Raw genomic sequence first — 26530 nt, 5'->3', positions numbered from 1 at the left:
GAGAACAATTTATCTTCGTTCCGCAGCAATCACGTATTAGATAAACAGTTTGAAAACAAACAATCAGTAGTGAGTTCGAAATGATTGATGCATCATAAATCAAAAGTTCGTACCGCCTCGGGCCAAGTTTGATGGTCACTGTTTAATGTTCGGACTCGAACTTTTAAGTGTAGTAGTTATCGTTTTGAACTTTGAATTTCATTTAAAATTAGAATAAGTTTCATCGAGTGAATTTATTGTGATGTTTGAAGTTTCAAAGTTTGTTTTTGAAAGTTACTTTACAGATTCACAATTTAAATTGTCTTCTGTCTCTACTGTAAAGTTTTTTAATTAAAAGGTCTTTTACGGTTTAATCTCGGGTTTGTGATTTTAATTTTATAATTTTATAGTTTCCGAAGTTTATAAAAACTTTACAGTTCTCGTAGTCACGGACGACGTAAAGTAACTAAATGATATAGACATTTTATAATAATGTGGTTAGTCGTAAATAGAAAGAACTATAGTATTTTGAGGTGCCCGACCTTGTTGTCGGGCAATTTCATCTTCACGATATGACTCCTGGTGTTTTATTAATGCAGTTATTAAAGTCACAGATCGAACAGCATAAAAATTCTGACAACTATCGAGTTATATGTTGGTTTTAATTGAGAAATTTTAAGATTTTAGCTGTTCACCAAGAGTTGTTTTCCAAACACCTTAATTAAAGGGTTCACTTAAATGAAACACCATTTTATAATTATATTTCGTATCGACAATTTTTTTTTACGACAATTTTTATAGTTTTCAAAAATCATTTCTATGATTACTTTTAACTTTGGTCGAAAGGGATTTTAAAACTTTAATGTTTTAGTTTCATTACGCTTTAATAGCACTGTCTGCAGGTATAACGATTATGTGGAACAGCTTAAATCTCTAATTTTATTTTATGGTAAGAGTTTGCGTGCAGAATAATAAAGAAAATAATTATAAAGATTTTATGTCCAGGACTTACTCCCTAATTTCTATAGCATAATAAAAGAAGAACCTTTAAAAATCTTAACTGTTAGGAGCATATTGAATTTAAAATACGTACTAGACAAATGTTCACGAATAACTTCCGCGGTAAAGGAATAACATCGTGTTGTATATTTTTATTTGCGTAATTACTGGTGGTAGGGTCTTCCGAGTCCGCACGGGTAGTGGTACCTACCTATTTTTGCGGTGAAGCAATAATGCGCTTCTGTTTGAAGGGTGGGTCAGCCGTTGTACTTTACAAAACTGGGACTTGGAACTCATGTCTCAAGGTGGGTGGTGGCATTTACGTGGTCGCTGTCTATGGGCTTCGGCGACCACTTAACGCCAGGTGGGCCGTGAGCTCCTCCACCCATTTAAGCAATAAACAAAATTTAAAAAAAGCATGTCAAATAAATAAAAATAATGGCATATTTATTACCTAATTAAAATAAGTTGAACAAATAATGCAAATCCATAAAGCTATAATTGGCCCGTACAATCACCCGGTGTGTTGTAAGGCGTTACAGAGACCCAAATGATAACCACTCGCGTGGGCATAACCAGTTGGCAAGTTTTTTGCGCTCAAGTGCAAGTGACCTTGACCGTCGGCCCGCCCAATTCATTGGTCGGCCCACATATTCATCATGTGTTTTAATAGTATGTAATATTGATATCATTGTACAATATTTATTTATTATAGGATCTAAAGCAGGGGCTCTCAAACTTATTTTGTTCACCTTTCCGAATATATTATTTTTTAGTGCCCCCATTTTTAAAAACTACTATAGCGAGAGCTCAGTCGGTGTCTAAGAGTGCTCTAAGATGAAATTACAAATCGCCTCCCTAGTCTCTACCCAACGCCCCCATTTTTTTTCTGAATCTCTTACCACCCCCCTTTAGGCCTGCAGCGCCCACAAGGGGGCGTTATCACCCACTTTGGGAAAAGCTGATCTAAAGGTAAGAGAGAAGAAGAGAGACAAACGTATTCGGGTCATTGTCCCTTGGTGAGCGCATATCTAAATTAGACGCCCCAAAATGTTTGTTTTTCATTTATTTTCATTATAGGTAGACCTCCTGATTTTGCTAGTATTGCTTTTTTTTTGCAAATCATTAAATTTGTTTGTGATTGCTAATTTTCGGGGAACGTGATGTCTCATTTAATTAATTAATTAATAATAAATTTGATCACAGATAAGAACCAAAGTCGTGGATTTCCATTTGTTTCACATTATAGACTCACTGATGAATATTCGTGGAATATGCATTTACATCAATAGATTTTACCAACAACCAGACAAATCTAGCTTGAAGCTCTGTCTAAAACGAAATAGTGAGACAAGTTACGAAAAGTCGGAGTGAAAGTTTTATATATGTAGAAGTGATACCAAATATAGACAGGTATTATCTCCTATATACAAATAAATAAGATGTCTCAATCTATTCACATTTCTATATACTGTCGAATCCAACAACATTTGTGATGCATATTGGTAATATAATTGCGGAGGCATGCGCGATGCAGGAACGCGCCGCCAGTACTTTCCCCCGACCCAGTGCCCTCGTCGACTCGACCCACAATCTCACAATTCCGTAATGTCTCACATTTTATTTGAGATTTGCCGAGGCTCATTACACGTACAATTTTACAGTTACATCTAATCACTCGCATGACCATCATAACACGTCAGCTACTGAATGACCCGCGCTACGTGACTGGCAAAAAAAAAAAAAGCACAATAGCGCGATCGATGTGGAAGTAACATTTAACATTGCCATTGAACTTGAATCCGTTGGAACTTTCTGTAAAAAAATCGTCACGTTTTTAGTGCGTATTGACAAAGGTGAATCAAACGAATTAGCTCACTCGGTATCTAGTCAACTTTTATGGTTTTTTTTTTTGTATACACAAAATAGAAATCCATGGAAAAGCTATTGAACTTTGTTTAGAACGCGAAGCCGTAAGAAATTATTGTGACACGTAAAAAATAGAAAAGATTACGTGTCACGAATATTTTTCATTATGATTTAATAATAACAATTGCTAATAAAATCTGCAAAAGTAATCCAATATTATTGTTCCTCCTGCACTAATGTCTGTATGGCTGATCGTTGGAAATTACATTATTCTAGTTTCATTATTCGATTGTAATGTTCGTCGTAGCGAAATAGATTATAAATAAGATAGACGTAATAGACCTCGGGGAGGGCCAACACGACGGCTCACGTGCGAGGCGCATCTCAGCCGAATGTGCTTCTTCGCTCTAATAGTCGTGTAATTCAATCGTATGAAAAATAAAATGGTTTCTTTTGCGGCAAATAAATGGACGCCGGTGATTGCGTCCAGTAGGATAGCATGACCTCGGGTATTACCGTAAGTCAAATTGGTTTTGTCTTTTAGCAGTGTATATCCCGAGTGTAATTGCGCTTTGCCGTGATTTAGTCGACTGTAAAGTATATGCTTTATAACCGCACTGGATAACAGAAGTACAGTTTTATTATTATTAAAGAAATTAATGACTTCCTTTATATCAGATATTTATATTATTATAAAATGCACTTTAGTTGTTACATTATCGGATTCAGTTATTAGTAGTCGGATTATTTTTAGTGGTGGTAGGACCTCTTGTGAGTCCGTGCGGGTAGGTACTGCCACCCTGCCTATTTCTGCCGTGAAGCAGTAATGCGTTTCGGTTTGAAGGGTGGGGCAGCCGTTGTAATAAAAGTAGACCTTAGATGTATTAGTAAATGCTTCGCTCAAACAAAAGCACTAAATCTTCGATCATTTAACTTTAGTTGTGCTTAATTGGACTAAATCGAAACCTGAGTACATCAATTCTCATAGACTTGTACAAAAATTTCTTTAACATTCAAAATCGCGTACAAAATTTATGTCAACCTTTGTTCTCGCGGCACACCCACGTCGCCGGTTAGTGCTCGTTGCGTTTACGAATAGAACGGAATGTGAAAAATTTTGTCTAACTGTAGTTACTGAGTTGGTCGTCAAAATAAGATGACCACGATAATGCTCTCGACGCCTCTGCGAGCGATTATATCAGTCACAGAAATAAATGCACGCCGAACTCGCACTCCGGGTTAATCGCTCATTATCGGGCAATCTCGCATTTCAAGTTCTATAATCGAGTTTTTCGATGCTTAATATAAACTTTTATCACGCAGAGCTAATGTTTGATCAAATGGTGCAAGTTCTCACACGCATGCTTAGAGCTAATAAGAAAGAAAAAAAGAAAAAGAAAAAATGTCGTTATTTATAGCATGGTCAATCACTTTAATGAAGTGCACTGAAACTTGTGGTTTTATTTAAAAAAAAAACTTTAGCTTAGAAACTTTATTTATTTATTTATTGCTTAGATGGGTGGATGAGCTAACAGCCCACCTGGTGTTAAGTGGTTACTGGAGCCCATAGACATCTACAATGAAATGCGCCACCCACCTTGAGATATAAGTTCTAAGGTCTCAAGTATAGTTACTTGAGTCAAAGTATTAGGAATGTAACGGGTTTTCTTTGAAAAGAGCTGTACGAGCCACGAATGTTACTTTCACTGACAGCTCGGATCGCGTAGTCAGAGGAACATGGTGCATTATGAGCAGCAATGAATTCGGCATGCAGTGTCCCCGGCGAAGCGCATGCGTGGTCTTCGCACGTTTCCGTTTTGACCTACTCACGTGATAAATGAGTGAGAAAGTGCATAAGACGGAGCTTCAGCTCGGTTATTGTGTATGTATGTATGCGCGCATATTGTAAAGTTTGCATGCCCGTAGTGAAAGTGATATTTCCTTTTTTGTGACAAAACGCAAAAGCTGCGGTGTCCGATCTTGAGATTTCAGGGGGATTCTCAATTATATTGTGTGACGGATGTGTCACAAACCAAAATAAAACGCTTGACTGATTCGCGACAGAACCGTGCAAGATGGCCCATCGATGGAAATTCACAAAATGACGAGTAATTCCAAAAATTGATTAATTTAGTTTGAGTATCATTGTGGGAGTCACACCTGGAAAAATTGGGATCGACAGTAGGACTTGATATCCGTCGTCACATTTTTGTTCTTCGCTGTTGCGTTTATGATAGAGCAGTTGAGAACATCATGAACTATTGTTGTTGGAAACTTCTTTTCATCTCACTACACCTTTCCTCGATACGAATACATTGAGCGGCTTTATAGCTTTATAGATCTTATGATCAGAAATGAAAATGAGGTTGGTAAGAAAATGTTAACTATGAATGTGGAAGGATATAGGAGGAAGAGGTGGACCTAAGAAGAAATGGATGGATTGCGTGAAAGACGATATGGGTAAGAGGGGAGTGAGCGAAGAAATGGTATAGGATAGAGGAGTATGGAAGGAGAAAACATGTTGCGCCGACCCCAGGTAACTGGGAGAAGGGCAGAATAATGATGATCAGATATGATCCCTGTCTATTACAGTACAAAAAAAAAAAGTTCAACTGTTGAATTGTTGATCGAATTCCTACCGAAAACATAACTTTTTGAATTAAATCGAATTAACGGCTTTACAAATACGTCAGAGAGAGACGAAGATATATTTCATTGCTTAGAGCGAACGCTCTTTAAGTCGTTATTAATGATGTGCTGATCATGTGTCTATTGAGTCGGCTTGGATGTCATTGCTGGTTTGTTTTCAAAAGTTTCTCCTAGAGTGGAGTAGTGTGACGCTCACACGACGTTAGACGAGAATCACTCGGGCGTGGCGCTTGGGAATCGTGCCGACATTGCCTTCCTATAATTGAGACAGTGGTATTTCATTCAAAAACTTCCGTATTACAAGTTATTAAGGTTGAATTCTCTGTTGGCTATCAGCAAAATATTATTAGTGTAGTGTTGAAGCGTAACCATCAGACGCTTAGTGATCGATCAAGATATGTAGGCTACTGGGAATAGAATAATGAATGATGAACGTTTTTCGTATTTTGATAGATGCTAAATGTTGTTAAAATACACAGAAGAAAAGTTATACCGGTTCTCTTTGTATTTTTTGACTGAATCATCTATCTATCTATATATATAAAAATGAATTGCTTTTCGTTAGTCTCGCTAAATCTCGAGAACGGCTGGACCGATTTAGCTAATTTTGGTCTTGAATTATTTGTGGAAGTCCAGAGAAGGTTTAAAAGGTAGATAAATATGAAAATTCGGAATTAAAAAAAACATAATATTGTTTTTCCTTTGATGTGTCCCCCGTCGGAGTATTACTTTTGTTTGTTTTAAGTTTATTTTATACAAAAGTTTAGGTATTTTATTTATTGATTGAGGCACTACGAAGTCTGCCGAGTCAGCTAGTTAGTAATAATTTTGTTCTTAAGGTTATTCGCATTCTTTTTTTACGGAAACGTAAGTAGTAATAATAAATAAATAAATAAAAATAAAAAGCCTTTTATTTCTTGTAGTAATAGTAGTAGCTAAATAGTAGCAGTCGAAAAAACGATGGAAATTCTAAAGTGAAGATAATTAGTGCACTTTGTTTGCTAAAAATTAAAAAAAACATGACCTATTTTATTACGTAACATACGAATCTTCAATGTTCCTTTTCCTAAAGCTCAGAGACAATAATCGCATTTTATCTTTTTCGATTCTATTGTTAATTGACTAGGGATATAGCGCGGAAAGGCCTTTCCTAAGTTCCGCCAAGTTTATGAACATTTAGATTGAAAGAAGTAAGCAAATAAAGTTTCTTGAACATGCCGAAAATATTAGGAAATTTTTTTTTTTGGGTTTGGTATTTTTTGGGTCAAAAAATTTATGTGTGCATTAATCATCACGTGAACAGTTTAGGGCAATTAGCGTACGAAGTTCAAATAAATTGTACTATACAGTTGAGATTAACACCTCATGTCTTAAGGTGGACGGCATTCACATTGTGTTGTGTCTTTACACTGGTAACCACTTAATACTGGCAAGAAAACAAATGCTTTTTTTATTGCTTAGCTGGACGAGCTCACAGCCCATCTGGTGTTAGTGGTGGTGGAGCCAATAGACAACTACAACGTAAACGCGCCACCCACCTTGAGATATAAGTTTTAAGGTCTCAGTATAGTTACAACGGCTGCCCCACCCTTCAAACCGAAACGCATTACTGCTTCAGAGCAGAAATTGGTAGAGCGGTGGTACCTACCCGTGCGGACTCACAAGAGGTCCTACCACCAGTAATTACGCAAATTATAATTTTACGGGTTTGATTTTTATAACACGATGTTGTTCCTTCATCGTGAAAATCAATCGTAAACATTTGTGAAGTACGTATTTCATTAGAAAAACTGGTACCCGCCTGCGGGATTCGAACACCGGTGCATCGCTCGATACAAATGTACAGGACGTCTTATTCTTTAGGCCAAGACGACAAAACTTAATACTGGCAATAAAATAAATGCTTTCTCAACATAATTGTTTACTATTATATCCTTACACTCGTCCGCGCTGTTGATTCTTTCTTGTGTGAATCAGGCTTTAGATTTATAAATCGCGAGTCTATGCTCCGGTGCAAGCCGCGGAGATTTCTATCGATGTACCTTGTCTCGGCGTGCGGTCTGATTCGATACTTCACTTATTTATTACATAATAATTGCGGAGACTTCGTGCGCTCAGGTCGCCGAACCCACCGCTCTCGACCGTACCTTAGGCTTAGGGTTAGATAAAACGATTCAATAGAAAACAAATTGTTGGCTTAAGTTCAGGACACGATGTAGAACAAAGTATACGACCGGTTGTTTTTGTTTTAAAATAACGAATGCTTGTTTTGTTTCAAGGATAGAATCGACGGTAGTATATAATTGAGCTGGTTTCCAATAACCATAACATTACAGTAGCTTTAAAACACAATAGGGCTAGATTGGATGAGACGACAATATTCACGCTGTCAACGACCGGGCCAATGCCGCGTGGTGCGATCGTTGATTGTTTGAAAACAATTGAACCACGGGTATTATTACCCCTATCCTAGAAACCATATGAAATGACACTGCTTATTTTTTTTATCTCATACCTATTTCACAATGAGAATTTTGCTGTTCAACTAAACAGTAAAATCCGGAAGTTTTGTATTTCTAGAACTATTATCAATCTGTTTATTTTATTTATTTATTCGCGCACAGCTCTGTAATTACTAAAATAAATTGTTATGATGCGTTCACAAGTAGACAGAGATTACTAGCTGGCCCGGCAAACGTTGTTTTGCCATATAAATTATTTCTAGGAAAGATAAATAACCTAGATACCGACTGCAACGCCATCTGCCGGACTGATTTGTAAATCTAAACCATTCTCGAATCCACCTGAAGGTACACAGAAAATTACATTAAAATCGGTCCAGCCGCGTAGGATGAGTCCAGTGACAAACACACGCACAGAAGAAATATGTCTATAAAGATTATCTATCTATCTAGGCTAATCTAAGCTTTACATTTTTGCGAAAATGCAAAGCTTACTTTGTCCTCCAAAAATGAAGTTATTATAAAAACATAATCACGCAAGTTAATAATCATGTACGTACATGAGCTACGCAATTTGCTACGAACAAGCCATTTTTATCGGTATTAAAGACATCAACGTGCGCATTCGATGTACATTACAGCCGTTTATGCTAACAGTATTCATAATTCAGCAATTTACGCTCACTACATAATAATAACATTAATACTATTATGGAAATAATATATTAGCGTAGCTGTCGTCGTATAGACTAGCATTTACTGGTGTTTAGAGCGTAAGAATACCTGCAAGAGTGTTTGCTACGATTCTACCGCAAATAATTTATGCGTTCCGACTTGAAGGACCGTACAGACCTCACGTCTCAAGTTGTGAGGTTTATGGTCTCCCGTAACCATTTACTTCCCGGTCGGACGTAAGTTTATCAACTCATTTACACTGAAAAATATATTTATCAGGATTGCTAATGTTTGCTATTGAAGAATATAAGTTTTGCTCTGTAAATGTTTCAGTTTTTTTTCCCAATTCCTGTGAAAATTATATAAACATAACAGTTTATATTTTTAGCTGTACTCATCTCTGTATATGTATATAAAAAATTGAAATTAACTAATTTTACGGTATTGATTATATCTACGACTCTTGAAGAAAATACACAGTTACAAAACTCAACAATTAAAATCATTATATGTATAATGTATTATGTTTATTTTTCATCGTTCTTAAAAAACAAAGTTTCAAAAGTTTTTCGTTAAATACGTCACAGAAATTTGCTAACCCAATATAAAGCATTTTTGGATATCTGCGTAAAATGTAATTAAAAGATGCAAATTCAGTATAATGGCGTATCGGAGATCGTTTTTTGTTTGGAGAAATGATAACGGGCCTGCTCCCATGTGAGGTTGAATAGAATCTGAGATTATGTCGAACAATATACATGATCATTATCGTAAATTATTATTTCGATAATACACTGACATTTTTCTGCCATTTTCATTGATACAATCCATAGTGATGTGGCAGTGTGAGTTAATAAAATGATTTCCTCTAATACTAAAAAGAAAGATGCAATTGAATTCGTGAAAGATAAATATGTTTAAAATTAGAAAATTTCTGAGCTGAATATTAACTGCACAAGATGGCCTCTAGGCTTATTGACGTCCTTAATTGTTTTTATTCGAGTAGAGGATATTTTTATTCTAGCCGTTCGAATGGAATATAAAACTTTTATTTTTTATGGATTCTCTTAAATTAATTTATAATAGGTAGGAGTTTCCCAAATAATTTTTAAGGCTAAATTCATCGATATCGAGTAAGATTCTTCAAAGCATTCACATAGGACATAGCGTTGCTATTGTATTATTCTTAAATTAACAATAAAGTTACTTCAGCTTTCTTCTTAACCAACCCTTGATTTCTATTTAAGGGTGCGTTATACGTTAATATTATTTAATCTGGACTGTTTTTTAATTTAAATGTATAGACAATAACTAATTTTTATTTTACAAATAACTTTGTTTACTTTTAAAAGCTAAATCGAAAAAATATTATGTAAGTAATTTCACATACAATTACACGACAGTGAGATGTATAATAGAACAGAGCAACTGATATTTACACGGCTAACTATTGTGTACCTACTCTATTTGCGATAAAAGAATTGAAACCTCAACATTTTTTCTATCGGATTGTTCGTAATTGCGCTGCTACCTCTGTACACGGGCACGCTCGGTTCTAAAACATTCCCACAGATTAGCATAAGCCATAGAAACGAATGTATGTAACTGCATTAATAGGCGCGGGAACTCGATACAGTTAGCGGACACAATCACAGCGGCTTTTAATTACCGGAGGAAATTACGTCAAGATCGTGAAGTAACGGTAGACTATTAATATTTTATGTTTTTGTTGGTTTTAGGGCAAACGTTGGGCGTGAGACATTCAGTATGAATGATAACCTATTGGATGTTGCAATTGAGGCGTCCATTTTGTGTTATAGCTTAGTCTGCGGATATCTGCCACGAAGAATTTTGGATGGAGGGGTGCGTTGTGATGTCCTTTCGAGAAAAGCCTTTAACACCAGATGAGCCGAGGCTTAATCTATTCGTGTACAGAAAGTGTTAAGCAAAAATTTTTTTTAAAACTTTAGAATAGGTGTTTGCCGTTACGACTTCAAACTTTACTACATTATTCCCGATAGAAAAACAAATCTAACAATTATATGTGACTCGTAATCTACGTAACATGGACCGGTTCTTCTTCGTATTTTTTAAACCGTCATCATTTTTACGTGTTAAGAAGGAAAGATGGCTTATGTAGGTATATGTCTTGCTTGCGGTTGCGATGACTCACTTTTCTGTATTTATTATCGAGATGTAGAAGCGTGACCTAAAAAAGCATTTCATAAAACGACAGTAAAATGATTAGAATTACACTTTCGGTCGCACCTATTTATTTGGTGATAGTTGCTGTGAAGATGCAAATTGGATAGACTCACAATTTTATTTAATGTGGTCTATTTAGTGACCACATATACGCTATTACTTTAATGCTATTCAGTTAAAAGTCATGTCTCAAGGTAGGCACTAACATTGGTGGTGTTTTTGGTCTTTCATAGTCACGTAACCCCATATAAGCTGTGACGCTCTATTGTCTATGCTAAATTATAAATATAATAAAAAAGTTAAACGAACTATATTTAATAACATCAGACGCGTAAACTTGTTCAACACATATAATTTGTCTCCTAAAACTAATTGGAGATTAATAATATTCTTTTTTTACCCGAAATACAGTAATTAATGAAAAAAATTTATACACGCTTATGTTTCTAAAAGGAAACAATATATCAGTGGGTCAGGTGTTAGCGTCATTCGATTCTGTTGAAAAAATACGATGTCTATTATGTCTTATCGATCGTGTTAGTGCATTAATTTTTATGGTTGATGGGATTCTGCTGTCTCCATAAAGATAAAGTCCCATTAAAGTTTTGAAAACACTATACACGCTAGTGTATTTCGCGAACAATTCACCAATGTCCATATACGTCGTGTTTCGTATTTATTACTTATTGAATTCATCATTGCATTCAATTTTTAATGAATACCAAATGCTTTCTAATACGCCCTATTGAGGTTGCTTAATTTATGTCTTTCAATACGAATGAACTGTGTATGCTATTATATTAATATTCCGTTTACAAGTGTACCCTATTTATAGTCTCCGGTGCTGTGTTTATAATCTTTTTCTAGTTTTAATAATTAGGAGGCCGATGCTATTAAAAGAAATAAATACCATGAATGTAGAGAAGCGTCTTAGCAGTTATAAAACTGATTTATTTCAGAGTAAGGTTGAAATAATTAATTGTTTATTTCTGTAGATTTTGAGACAATAGTGTTTATTTTAACTTTCTAATACAATTTCGAACTGCCGAGTAAGGAAAATGAAAATAGGACAATAAAGAAACATTACTAAGTCTGCCTTTTATAGATTTGAATGTGAACGCGAAACGCAGAAGGTACGAACTCATTATGTGTGTTTATGTTCCGGTTTGTGGATATTTTGTCCATCGGCGTGGGCTTAATACCGATTTTGAGTCACTCCGAACGGTTTTTATGAGGTCGGCTCGTGGTTTTCCGACTATTTACCTCGGGAACCGTTATTTGCCGATTAGGTGCTGATTCACCGTGACTCCTTTACCTTAGTATAGCATTGTGAAGCCAATTAAATTGTTGCCTAAGTACGACAATTGCTTAAATTCGTTTTTAGTTAAAGACTTAGTGTAGATTAAGTACTTTTCGATTTCAATTCGTTCATATTTATTTAAAAATTGATCAAACTATTCGATACCTAGTTTCTATGCCATAGTTTGGTATTGATACGGCACGTAACAGCCAATAGTTTCCTTGTTTGTTCAGCCTGTTGGTGCCGTACGTGTCTTCCATGTCTTCTCAAAGGTTATTAACCTACTTCCCTTAATGCACTATTGTACGCAAACACTTTAATATAAGTTTACATCAAACATTGCACTCATGGACTCTGAATACGTACACTTTGAGCAATTACATTCCAAGCACAAATAACACGTGTATTCTAGTGATGTTTTATTAGAGAATGAGACAGGCATTATTTATTATAATAGTTCTGTTCATTCTGAACTATGTCAGACATATTTGTTGATGTTTGTGTAATGGGTAGTTAAACTGAGCGGAGACGTCGTGTCGGGAGAGCCTGGATAGCCGCGGGAGTCTTCGAAAGAGCGGGAGGAATGCAGACGCAAGGTCATTGCGCCCAGCGCGGTCAAGCGCTTGCACCCCCGCCCCCACTAGCACCCCCCTCCCTCCCCGGTACCATCTGCACCCACATTGTCTAGTGCGATCAGCTGCGCGGATAAAGGGGAACCGACTGAACCGAAGCGATAGAAACAATTTCAGTGCGATTTTTTTTTCTCACGCATTTGCTGCGCACGATCGCCAACGGCGATGTTGTTGCCAGTTCTCTGTTTATTAAGATCTGTACAAAGAGCGAGGATTCTGATGTCGTGTTGTGATTTATTCTGAACTCTAGCTGGTTAGTGCGTATTCGAGTCTCGTCTCCTGCTTTGTGTTGTTTATAAAGGTATGAAACGAGTTTGACGTAAAACGCATATTAAATAAACGGAAATTATTCATTGTTGAATGAAAGCATTTAGTGTTTTGAAAAGTATAGAATATACACCGAAATAATTGAAACGAAATTGAGTATAGGACCCTAGTAGTCACGAATTGTATTAATTAATGTTCCGTTATAAGCGTTTGGCTTAGTATTAGTATTGTGTCGCATCAAAATATTTAGGAAATGCTAAATCAAATTTTACGATGCCATAAATTAGCGAAGTACATTACACGAATTTGATTATAAAAAAGTCGATTGACTCTTTTAAACATCGAAACCTGTTTAAATACTTATCACGTATTTTAAATACTCATAAAGCCGACAACCGTTTCTTTGCAATAAAACAGCTATGTTACGTATTAGTAACAATTAGGTGAATGATGAATAATAACAACACTAATATTTGAATTCATTAACACCGATTCTTGATCGAGTTTTTAATACGAATAAAAAAAGCAAATACTGAATTAATTAACTCGATTTCACTAACGCGTAATTAATGGAGCGTTAAATTTTGCGTGTCGTTCTCAACCAGCTTCCGGTTGTCGTATGTGAAGATGAATACGAGCGAATATCGCGTAATGATGTGAATACGGCGCCTGTTTATTGTGATGATCGGTTTTTGCATCAGATTAATGACTGCACATTATCCGTTAGATTCGACACGAGTACGCACAGTTCGCGTCATCTATATGATATTAATACGTGAAGCAAAAACTTTGTAACCCTTTTTACGAATATTGCGCGGACGGAGGAGTATGAAATTTTCCACACTTATACAGAATATAGAGAAGAAGTGCACAATGCCAATATTTTTTTAAATAATGCTTATAAGATACATTAAATCAATAAAGTAAATATTACACACACTACCATGTATTTGACACAACGCATACATAAAAATTTACTCTTTGTTTACAGTCAATTGGAAAACTTTTGTTATTGTTTACAGTCTGTGGTCGAATTGAAAATAGATTAATATTGTTTGTCTTTAATATTATTGATCTATAGTGCAGTTTTGGCGAATACTGTGATTATATTATCGAATTATAATAGTGTTTGACAATAGAACCATAATAATGTTTAAGCTTATAATTGTCGAAATTCGACTACTGCGGGGCCACTAGTGAATATTAATGTACTAATAAGTATGTTTACGGACGATTTGTTAATCTCCATATTCCGCATGATACTCATTCCGATTTGACAGCTCAATTTAGATCAAAGAAAGTGGTGTCGCTTTTAACACTTACGCCGGGTTGTCGAACGTTTTACGCTACATACATACATCTATATATTAATACGTGAAGCAAAAACTTTGTATCCCTTTTTACTTAAATTGCGCGGACGGAGGAGTATGAAATTTTCCACACTTATAGAGAATATAGAGAAGAAGTGCACAATGCTAATATTTTTTTTAAATAATGCATATAAGATACATTAAATCAATAAAGAAAACATTACAAACACTACATACCATGTATTTGACGCACACACGCATGCATACTATTTATTGTCAAACTTTTGTTCTTGAGGTCTGTTGTCAAATTGAGAGTAAATATTGTTTGTTTTTGTTAATATTTTTATAGTGTAGTCTTGGTGAAATTTGTGATTATAGAAGTATAAAATACAATCATAATAGTGTACAAACTTACAATTCCAATTAATTATAGTCGAATTTCGACTACTACGGGACCTCTAGTTTACTATTTACACATAACGGTTCGTATTACATTTTTTGACAATTCATTGACTTGTCACTTTCCTCTTGTACCTAATCATTACTGCAGCTGTCGAGACGTATTCTATGCACAAATTTCAGTTTCGTGATGTTAATTTTGTTCTTTTCTTTTGTTGCAGGGTTTCGTTCCTGAGTGACTTGTGAGATAAATCCTGTACCTCTTCGGTAAGAATCATGCTTTATTTTCATTTTTGTATTTATTAACTACGCATTTAATAGTCATATAGTAAATAGGTTTTATTACTGGTGATAGGACCTCTTATGAGTCCGCACGGGTAGGTACCACCACCCTGCCTATTTCTACCGTGAAGCAGTAATGCGTTTCGGTTTGAAGGGTGGGGAAGACGCTGTAACTATACTGAGACCTTAGAACTTATATCTCAAGGTGGGTGGCGCATTTACGTTGTAGTTGTCTATGGGCTCCAGTAACCACTTAACACCAGGTGGGCTGTGAGTTCGTCCACCCATTTAAGCAATAAAAAAAAAGGTTCCGAAAGCATTTGTGTGCGTATTAAAAAGATACTGCTTAGTAATGTGTTTTTGTTATAAAAACGATATCAATTTATGTGGAAGTAACAGTGTACATTGCTCTGGCAAGCACATAGGAATAGTCAGCTTATTTCCAATACGTGGGAAAGTCGTGAACTGGTTGAGATTGTAGTTTTTGCTGTCGAGCATTACCGACGTAGTGTCGCTTAAGCAAAACAAATATTTTAAGGCACAAACAGCCGAATAAGCTGCCACGCTTTAAAATATTATATACTAGCTTTTGCCCGCGACTTCGTCCGCGTGGAATAGTTACTTTAGCATAACCCGATTTTGAAACATTCTTTATTGGTGCTCCGCTTGTATTGGTCTTAGCGTGATGTTATATAGCCTATAGCCTTCCTCGATAAATTAGCTATCTAACACTGAAATAATTTATCAAATCGAACCAGTAATTCCTGAGACTAGCGCGTTTAAGCAAACAAACTCTTCAGCTTTATAATATTACTAGCGACTCGCCCTCGCTTCGCTTCGGAAACTGTAATTTATTATTGATTTTTCCACTATTTAATCGATGTTATTGTACACATAAAACTTCCTCTTCAATCACTCTACCTATTAAAAAAAAACGCATCAAAATCCGTTACGTAGTTTTAAAGATTTAAGCATACATAGGGACAGACAGATATAGAGACAGAGAAAGCGACTTTGTTTTATACTATGTAGTGATAAGTATAGATTTTTATCTTAGAATTTGCATTTGCAATAGGTTTTTTTCCCTGTTCCTTGAGAACGAATCTGTTATTTTCATAATTCATATATAGTTCGAAACATTGTAGGCAAAGGCATGAAGAATCAGTCCTCTAATATTAACAAGCGCGGTCTGCGGTCGAATAAGTGCTTTCAACGCGATATTTTCTGCATAAATATCTTTATTTTGTACGCTGAAGTGACAGGTGCATTGTAGGTGATTTGCGACCAGCGAAACAGTTTATCTTTATGCGCTATTTTCACGGACATTCTCCATGAAATGGTTTGCTAACGTCATTTACTCACGAGAGCATTCGAATACTAAGTTGTGAGGAATTTAAATGGCCGATTCAAATAAGCTGTTAGCATGGAGAATGTATTTTGTTTTCGTTGAACGATTCGTAGTAATGGCTAGGTCAGTGAATATTTATAGTGATCAGAACATATTTGGAGATTCTCAGGACAATCAAGGGGCAGTAATGAATGTTTCCCTAGAATGAGTCTCGCGGTTGCTTTGTAGCTTCCGCCAGTAGCATTCCTTCTTAAAACCTGTTTATAAAAAAATATTGTGTGTGTATTTGCTTTTAGATTTCTCTTGTTATTCGGTAAAAAATGACTAATGCAATTAATAGGTAGAAAACAGTTTTCAAGTACCGCGACAAAGATGCTTCTATTAGCTACATTGTTATGTACAGTTTGTTAGTACGATCAGTTTATAGGTCAGTACAAGGTTATCGGCATACTAAAAATCCTCTTTAATTATTTACACCGACCCAGTAAGTACTTAGATAAGTAATGGACCGGACATTAATATGGCAAAGAAGATATTGTTAACAGCCATCGCCAGTATAGGCTGGTCCATTAGTTAAGTTGAACTTCCTTATTGCATTACTTTAACGGTCGTTCTTGTATATCTCTTGCAATTGACATTCTGACGGTATCTTCCAGGATGAATGCACGCACTAGCTTAGGTCTCGTGTGTTAGATTGTAATATCAGGATTGTCGTGACGTAAATTTATGTCATTAAATAAAATATAATAATCTATACATCTTTATATATAAAAATGAATTACTGTTCGTTAGTCTTGCTATAACTCGAGAACGGCTGGACCGATTTAGCTAATTTTGGTCTTGAATTATTTGTGGAAGTCCAGAGAAGGTTTGAAAGGTAGATAAATATGAAAATGCTCGGAATTTAATGAAAATAACAATTTTGTTTCCCTTTGACGTGTCCCCCGTCGGACGGATTCCTTTTGTGTGTTTTAAGTTTATTTTATACAAAAGTTTAGGTCTTTTATTTATCGTTTGAGGCACTACGAAGTCTGCCGGGTCAGCTAGTGATCAATAAATATATCTATTTTTTTAATTTAGGGCGCCGTATCTGCAGTCGAAACTGGATAAATTGCGAAAAACGACATTCATTAGCTAAGTCATACTATACTATAGTTTATATTACATATATATAATATCGTTTTTGCAATAGTTATATTACACATTTAAAATACTTGTCGTTTTTGCAATACAAAAACGGCAATCTAAAGCGAAGCTAGGTGCCCTCGCGTTACACGAGGCCGTTGACCTTGCACAAATTTTTAGCCGCGCCACACGACATGTTGCGGAAAAATATTAATAAATATTATGTTCTGTTTTTTTTTATTAATTGTCTTTTCAGGAATCTTTAGCAAAGATTTCGTTTAAGAAGGATTTTTTTACGCCTCTTAAAAATTAAGATGCACATTCCAAAAGCAGGTTTAATGTAATTCTTTTAACTTTTTAGTTGAGTCATTAGAAAAAAAAAGTTGCTTATGACGTGCGTTGAGCTAAATCACTAAATACAATGTAATCGAACGAAAAACGTCGAGTCGTGAGTTAGTTGACATTTAAAAGACGCAGAAAAGTCAATATAAAAAAGAGATACTATTTTTATGTGTGTATTCACGGAAACGTACGACAAAAAGTAGATTTAGGTGCGAACAGGTGCCGCGGACATTTCGGATTCGCAACGGTCGTTTTGTTTGTAAAATTCTCTACTGATGTAAACGACTCGAAACTTTTACTTGAACTTTCTAATTTGTATGAGACCGCGAATGGATTTTTTTGGTTTTTTTTTATTAACATTTAACAATATTAATGCGATGCGAGAATTTTAATAAAATATTGGACTTAATTTAATTTAATATAATAGCCTAAATCAAAACGTAAATTTATTTAAGTGTAAGCATTGTTGCAACTTTAATAAATAAACGAAGCGATCCTTTGCTAGTTCGAGAGTCTTCTATAGAAATTCGCCTGTTAAGTCGTATCTGTTAAAATAGGATAGAAATATATTATGCGTATCCGAATTGACGTTAAGCGTTTATAATTAAACGGGTTAGAGACTCCGAATACTGGTATCGAGTATGGTATCGTGTTAGTTCTAAATTCCCACAGAAAATACCTGTTTTTTTTTAGTAAATACTTTTACTTAACACCACGACCGACCTTCACGGATTAAAATCTTAAAGAATAACGAAACCCAGAAAATGCATATTCTTAGCACCTATAGTTAGCATTTAGAGGCGACTGTTTTACTTCGACACATTCAAATCATTTCAATACGTCTTCACCCATACGGTGCCCACTTCGAAACCAGTTCACGACCCGAGTAAAATATTAAGCTTAAGTAAATGTTACAAGCGCATTGGAATGTTATATGAAACCGCAGTAGCTTCCTGCATAGGCGGCATTGACCGGCTTTCCACTCAACATAATATAGGTTTTCTCTATGTACAGCATCCCGGCGTAGATCGTTCATTTCGCGACTAGACTAGCCAGTTTGTGGCGCCTGCTATGTACTTCGTGACTTTATTACCTGCAGGCCGCAAGCGTACGCCATCGCTGGGCGTATTTAAAATGTAATGTCAGTTTTAGCATAAATAAAACATAGTGCCTGCGACAAAATGAAACGGAATTCGTTCTGATTTTTATAATTATTTTTTTTAGTTCTTTTTTTAACATAACGTATCTTCTCTTCATTCAAATTGTTTTTTTTTCTATTAAGCAAAGTGCGTGAGGTCGTATTTTCTTGCGCGCTTAAAATTAATCCATATTTTTTGGATTTTTATTTCACACATCAGTGAAACAATGCTCATAACCTCATTTATATGGGTATTGTGGAGAATATTGCGTAAAGATAGGTGCAAACACGCAAAAAGTCTGTTCAAGGAATAGTTGCATAAATTAGCTTTATTTGAAGAGAATCGAAAACCAATTTAAGAAAGAAATAGAGATAAATACCCACTTATCTTTTTGTTTTCGATAATTAAATCTTCGTTCGAAATAAAGTCATTAAAATATCGATGAAGATGTACGTCGTTGAAAGTTTTAATTCAATATTCGATAGATCAATTTTATATATTACGTTAACTTTCTCACAACTGATTGATCAAAGAATGTGGGTCACTAATTTTGATTACAAATTAGTAATTGAGATTTATTTTGAAAGTTTTTAATTGTTAAACGTCTAATTGAATTTAATGGATGTTGTAGAATAAACGTGATCAATTTAATTTAATATAACACGGACGTTTCGTCTTTGTTATTTTATTTTACATCTACCGTCAATGCAATTGAGACTTTGACATCAGTTTAACTTATAGACGTCTGAATAACCATACGGAAAAACTGTCTCCGGATGGGTAGTTATCAAAGCATCTATGCGTACAATTCAATATATTGGCTGAGACTGTACTTGCCCACCTGTTCTGGCGAATCTAGAAAGATCTCTCAGAGGCCACCAGCTATCCTTAACATAGCAAAAAAAGAATATTAAAATACTAGCTTTCGCTCGCGACTTCGTCCGCGTGGAATAGTTTACAAATAATGGTTTATTTTAGAACAAATTTGATTAGCATAAAAAACGTTATAGTCAGCTAACCTTAACATATAGACATATGCTGTCGCGGACTTTTTTTTAGATATTTTAAAGGGGATCAATTCTGTGATACATTATTTTAGCGAAACTTTAACCGTTTCTGCAGCGCACGCAATGGAAGCTCTCAAAAGGGAAAAAACCTCGATTTTGAAACATTCTTTATTAGTGCTTCGCTTTTATTGGACGTAGCGTGATGTTACATAGCCTATAGCCTTCTTCAATAAATGGGCTATCTAATACTGAAAGAATTCCGGACCAGTAGTTCCTGAGATTAGCGCGTTCAATCCAAACAAACTCTTCAGCTTTATAATACAGTCAAAATCTGTTATAACGACATCGAAGGGACTGCTCATATTCAGTCGTAAAAACCGATAGTCGTAACAACCGGTGATGTTTAATGTGTATCGTGCAAGTACAAACAAATCGATAGGGAATTATTGGAAAAATATATTTACATAATACGCGATTTTTCTTCAATATTAATTTGTTTTCTTTTTCTGTGCGACATTTTGAAAGTTTCACGAATAGCTCCACAAAGTTTTGGTGCGTCTTGTGTATAGATAAGTAATAAACTAGCTGAAGAGATATGAAGAAGCGGGCTTTGACTCTACCGCATGCACGTGTTTTGTTTCTAAGAATTAGAAAATACCCTAGACTAAACTAAATCCTATTGTTTTCTTTCCTGATTTTAATAGCCATTGAAGACAAATGTAGATACCTATTCAAATTGTTTACAATACAGCTTAGCCGGTCGTTCTAACAGATTTAATTCTCCGAAATATTAGTTAAATGTGGTCGTTTTATGAGGTATGTCGTTATTACCAATGTCGTAGAAAGCAATATTTTTAATAAGGCGGTCATATGGCATTCAGCCGGGACCTTTGTTCTAGGTTATTATAACCGGCATGTTGTTCTAAACGATGTCGCAGTAAACGGTTTTGACTGTATTATACATAGTACAAAAATAGGACAATTTTAATGATGCGTAGACCTTCAGTAGCTGGCAAGAAATGAAAATGTAATGCGAAAAAAAAAACATATACCACACAGCTATTGTAAATTCTCAAAATAAAAACAGACCGAGAGCGGAAACATTAGTCATACGGATACATAAACGGGCGGACCATGCGAATGATCACTTTAACGAATCACAAAACCGCAACCGCGCGAATACATGCGTGAAAGTACGTACGTAAAAATTCACACGCATTCGAAAACAGATGGCCCAGTTGCAGTTAGATAATTGGGTCAGCCGAGCAACCTGTCGGCTCGCTCACACGTATTGTCTAGAGTCTCGGCGCGCGGCCGAATACCGTTAGCGTGCTCGGTCAAGTTCGGCCCATTGTGACGTACCACTAGGACTGCCAACTGTGATGTTCGAGTAACGTACATAATCGTGTACTATACTCATTCCTACTGCGTTTAATCTGGCCTAGGAATGTCGAAATCGTATGCAAAGTATATGCGGGTATTGCAAATTTTATACGCACATTCCTTAATTCTTAACCCTAAGGCCTATTTCTGCCGTAACGCACACAAGCATTTTAAATTGAACGCTAAAAATGTCAGTGGACTCATATTGTTCGAGACTTTTATTTAATGAGCATAGAGGTACCCTCCGTGCTCGCTTGCCTGTCCCGGTGAAACTGGCAAGGCTTCCGGGTCACCAGTAATCCCCCCACTTAAAAAAAGATGGGTGCCCGCTAGAGTTTATAGACGTAGTAGTGGGAATGCCATAATTTGCCCAAGCATTACGTATACAATACACTAAAATGTTTTGAAGTGAGCAGCAGCGGTGTACGCGTTGTTGTTAAATTAAAATTCATATGAATGATTGTATCACGCAGGAATAAGACAGGAAGGTGGCAGCTACCCATTCTGGGCACAGAATACGTTCATTACTAGTAATAGTTTGTCTCTTATAAGCTTATGGCAGCTATTACGTGACAGTTACTTATGACAAGAAGGCGCCTCGCGGACGACCCAGCTTGCTTTATACTCTGTTCACATTCTGTAGGTTGTTGTTATTTAGTACACGTGACTTACAGTATGAAGCCGTTTTTATGTGAGACATAGGATTGCTCGTAAGTAAAATAAAATCCTGTTTGCAATGAATTCAGTATTCAAAACTAAAGAGGAATGAAACTTTTGAAATTTTTATCTCGTTCGATAGTAAACTTGACATCGCAAATACGCGAATGCCCCTAGGGATTCGTTGTTATAGCTCTAATGCGATAGAAGAGTTCGTTTTTTTATTTATTTAGAAGTTTATCTGAAAGCGGCACGTGCTTTTTGACCCGGCGCCGACATCAAAGAAACCGTGACTTCGCCTCATATCGTTCTGTGGTCTCACATCTATGTATCTTAATCTAAAACTGACCTTTTCAACATCTCGAACACACGAGTCACGATTTTGTATTTCAAATTATTGTTCTCATATTAATGAAGTTATTAGATTGGGGAAGCGAAGTGTTATGATTGTGTTGTTTTTTTTATGACGTACGGAGATTTAGAATTCACGAGTCGTTGATCTGTTTAGAAACAGTTACGGTTATACTTGCAATGTTTTATTCGTTTTCTTCGTGATTTTCTATGTCATTGTTTTCGTTGGGAAATAAGTTATGATTTTTATCTTTACATATTTATAGCCCCATATTTATAGCTCAAATGGAGGAATTTGATTCGAACCCTACAGCCCCCCAGCAGAGGGTAATAAGAACTTGTAATTTGTTATTTACTACCTACCACATTAGCGGGAAATTTTCACTCAGAAATAAATAAGTCAATCGCATAATTTAAAAACACTTTTAATGTTTTGGTAGTTAAACAGTATATTAAATATAATATTAACAAGAAACGGAGAAACGGAGGGTAGTCTCTAAGAGATAGTAATGATATTAATTCCGAAGATATTATTTTTAAGTTATGGACAGTGCCACTAACAAATAGCTTTGCTGACCACACCCCGCGAACAGATTATTAAATACGAACAATTTAGTAAAGAGATCGATTAGAGATCAGAACAGAGAAAGACTGAAAAGTAAGGTATAGCATTCTATGCATCAGTTTCTCAAAACTACTATTTAATAGCGTTTGAATAAATTTATTTAATCCTAGGAATTAGGAAACGCTTGTTTTAGATGCGACTAATAATTTTAATTTCTTGCCTGTTTTCGAGAAAAACACTTCCTGTGCTAAAAAAACTGGATTAAAATCGTGAAAATGCCGTAATAAACTTCGTGACGCTACGGAAATAATAAAATTATATTTAACCGCAGCATGAGCATGACAGCTCAAAACCATTGGCAGACACTTCTTGTTTCGGAGTTTATAGAGTCGCATTTCATTGGACTAGAGCACTCATTAAGAGAATGATTTGACAAAAACCCGCATTAGGTCAAATGCCACTTTCTATTTAATTATTCTATGACTGGACGTATTAGTATTGTGAGCTTTTACGGCATCATGCTCGATCGAATGTAATTATTTTTAATAGTACTTCAGAATTTATGATAAAGAATTAACTGTTTAAATTGGTGGATTGTAATAAATGTCGTTAATAGGTTGAGCGCAATCTATGGTGATTAGGATTATGAATATTACGATCTAAGTAAATGATTCTTGTATTTCAAAGACTTTTAATAACTGAGTATATGATGCGTTAACAAAATTAGGTTGGTAATGTTATTTTTGGAGCTATCCCCCGGGTCGTCAAAAAATCGGCGTCCTAGAACTTTAAAATTGACGAATAATGTGTTGATTGACAATCTGAGTGTTTTCAAATAATTTCTTTCGCTGCGAAATATTAGAAGCTTCATGATTGAATTTATAATGGTTTTGGTTACAAAACGTCATTTTATATATTATGATAATTGTTTGTATAAGTATATATACGTGCTGTAATTGTGTGAAGTATCAGTTAATTCTATAGTGCAGTATGGGAATGGGAATCCAATCCTATTGTTGATGAAAAATCCATTAAAGCCCATCCCGCTTGATCACTTCATAATTATAAATAATTTCGAGCTGGTACAATTATCTGAGCGTAATTTGCGTTTCTTTTATAGAGCACGCAATTATATTGTGGGTTTTAAAGAATGGATTAGAATCTGTAGTTTAAGATGGAGCTATTTTCGGTCAGCAAAATATTAACTCTGAATGTTCAGTTTTCTAACATGATAGAAATAGCATCTTTCACAATACAAAGTATTTATATAATTTATTATTAAATTACTCAAAGATTATTATCGGAAGGTGAAATACTAGTGAAATATTTTTAGATTTGTCATTGTTCGACTTTAATATAAAAAAATGGAACCCTTTTTTTTTTTATTTTTTTTTATTTTTTATTGCTTAGGTGGGTGGACGATCTCACAGCCCACCTGGTGTTAAGTGGTTACTGGAGCCCATAGACATCTACAACGTAAATGCGCCACCCACCTTGAGATATAAGTTCTAAGGTCTCAGTATAGTTACAACGGCTGCTCCACCCTTCAAACCGAAACGCATTACTGCTTCACGGCAGAAATAGGCAGGGCGGTGGCACCCACCCGCGCGGACTCACAAAAGGTCCTACCACCAGTAATTACGCAAATTATAATTTTGCGGGTTTCATTTTTATTACACGATGTTATTCCTTCACCTTCACCTACCCTTTGATAATATTGAGAAAAGAAAAATAAATGGTCTTCAAAAGAAATTTAGTTTTTACGTTTTCGATGTATGTAGGTTCGTAATATTAGATAAATTTATTTTTATTCTCTATAATATTTTATTATAGCGATTGTTCGTTCAATTATTCTCAACTAGCAAAGAATAATGACATCAAATTACTCAACAACTGTTGTTACCTGCAAGTAACAGTTCGATCAAATTGCTTAAGTGCTGCTATACTCGTAGGAGCATATATCGTTCGCGTGGTTCCAGACTATATAAAAAAATTTGAGATTTACGTGAATCTGAGTTAACCGTTAAATTGGGCAATTTGTGGGCACATAGTGCGGCGAGTGCGCATGCGCATCGTGATATAACTGTTACTACCATTATGCGACAACACTTGAACTCGTCACTACGCGTGGATTCTCGTGCGCTAAACGTTTTGTAGTGTTACTTTAATTAGAACACAGTCTAATGTTGTGTCTCACATACTTGTATATTTACGAAAAATACAATAGGTACATACAGTTTTATTATTAAGTTTAATTATTATTAATTAATTATATATTAAGTTGCTGAAATGAAAATGCTGAGGTGGATGTGCGGCGTGACTAGGCTCGATAAAATCCGCAACGAGTACGTGCGTGGAAGTCTAGGTGTACGGGACATCGCCGACAAGATGCAGGAGAGTAGGCCGAGATGGTATGGTCACGTGAAAAGGAAGCCACCTGACTACGATCGGAAATTTGGCGCTACTGCTCGACCTCCCCGGTCGGAGACCTAGAAGCAGACCCAAGACAAGGTGGGGGGACGTAGTGCTGAAGGACAAGAGAGAATGTAATGTTGCTGACGAGGATGTCGAAGACAGAGCGAAGTGGAGGAGTAAAGTCAGGAAAGCTGACCCCACCACCATGTGGGATAAATAGCTGGGAAGAGAGAGAGAGAGAGAGAGACATACAGTTTTATTATAGCTATCTAAGCGGAACTGTGTTCGCTGTATGACCGTTACGACTGGACTGTCGTCCCAATATCCTTTTCCCACAAGCGTGGAATGGTGAAGATGACATCTTGCATTACGTAGCTAGGTAACACGCCACGTACGGTGTTAGGCGTGTGTGTGTGACCCTACAATTATAAAAACTGTTGAACTACGATTGTGGTTTGTAGTATTGTTGTTGTTTTTTTTTATTGCTTAGGTGGGTGGACCGAGCTCACAGCCCACCTGGTGCTAAGTGGTTACTGTAGCCCATGGACATCTACAACGTAAATGCGCCACCCACCTTGAGATATAAGTTCTAAGATCTCGGTATAGTTACAACGGCTGCCCCACCCTTCAACCCGAAACGCATTACTGCTTCACGGCAGAAATAGGCAGGGCGGTGGTACCTACCCGTGTGGACTCACAAGAGGTCCTACCACCTGTAAACAAGAGGTCCTACCACCAGTAAATGTTGTTATTTACGTATAACTTTTTTGAGTAAGTGTTTCTCAAATATGTACTTCGGAGCGCAATTTGGCACGGTAAATCACAAGAAACCAAGTAATTCCGTGCAAACATGGCAACAATGAGCAAATTACAGCGTTATTGTCGAAGCGAGATTAGGGCAATGTTCCGCTGGGAGAGCATATCGGCTAAGGTCTTGGTGTTATAGGTGAGGTAACAGTACCGCAGGCTCGTTCCGTTGTCTAGCCATATTGAGCCATGACGAAACTCGAGTGTCACTGCACTCACTCAGTCACCTATCTATCTATATTTGAATCATAGATTTTTGTAGGTTCTGTCATTGTTTATTTAAATATTCGTATCTATAATGCGAATGTTATAACGGGTCGAAACATTTTTCGCATCAATTCTTTAATTTATGATAAAATTTAG

The 26530-nt window shown here is 35.9% G+C and overlaps 1 protein-coding gene across 1 annotated transcript in view; it reads left to right on the top strand.

Annotated features, from left to right (window-relative positions):
• Positions 1–26530, top strand: part of LOC101740597 (uncharacterized) — a 71898-nt gene that overhangs the window by 2319 nt on the left and 43049 nt on the right. The window contains exon 2 of the mRNA XM_004928486.1: positions 14968–15013. The gene's annotated coding sequence lies outside the window, so the exon portion shown is untranslated. The remainder of the gene's footprint in view (positions 1–14967; positions 15014–26530) is intronic.

Source organism: Bombyx mori, chromosome 15, assembly GCF_030269925.1.
Source record: "Bombyx mori chromosome 15, ASM3026992v2".
In the NCBI taxonomy this organism is placed as follows: domain Eukaryota; kingdom Metazoa; phylum Arthropoda; class Insecta; order Lepidoptera; family Bombycidae; genus Bombyx; species Bombyx mori.
Note: the sequence above shows the minus strand (reverse complement) of the source record. Positions and strands in the feature narration are given on the sequence as shown.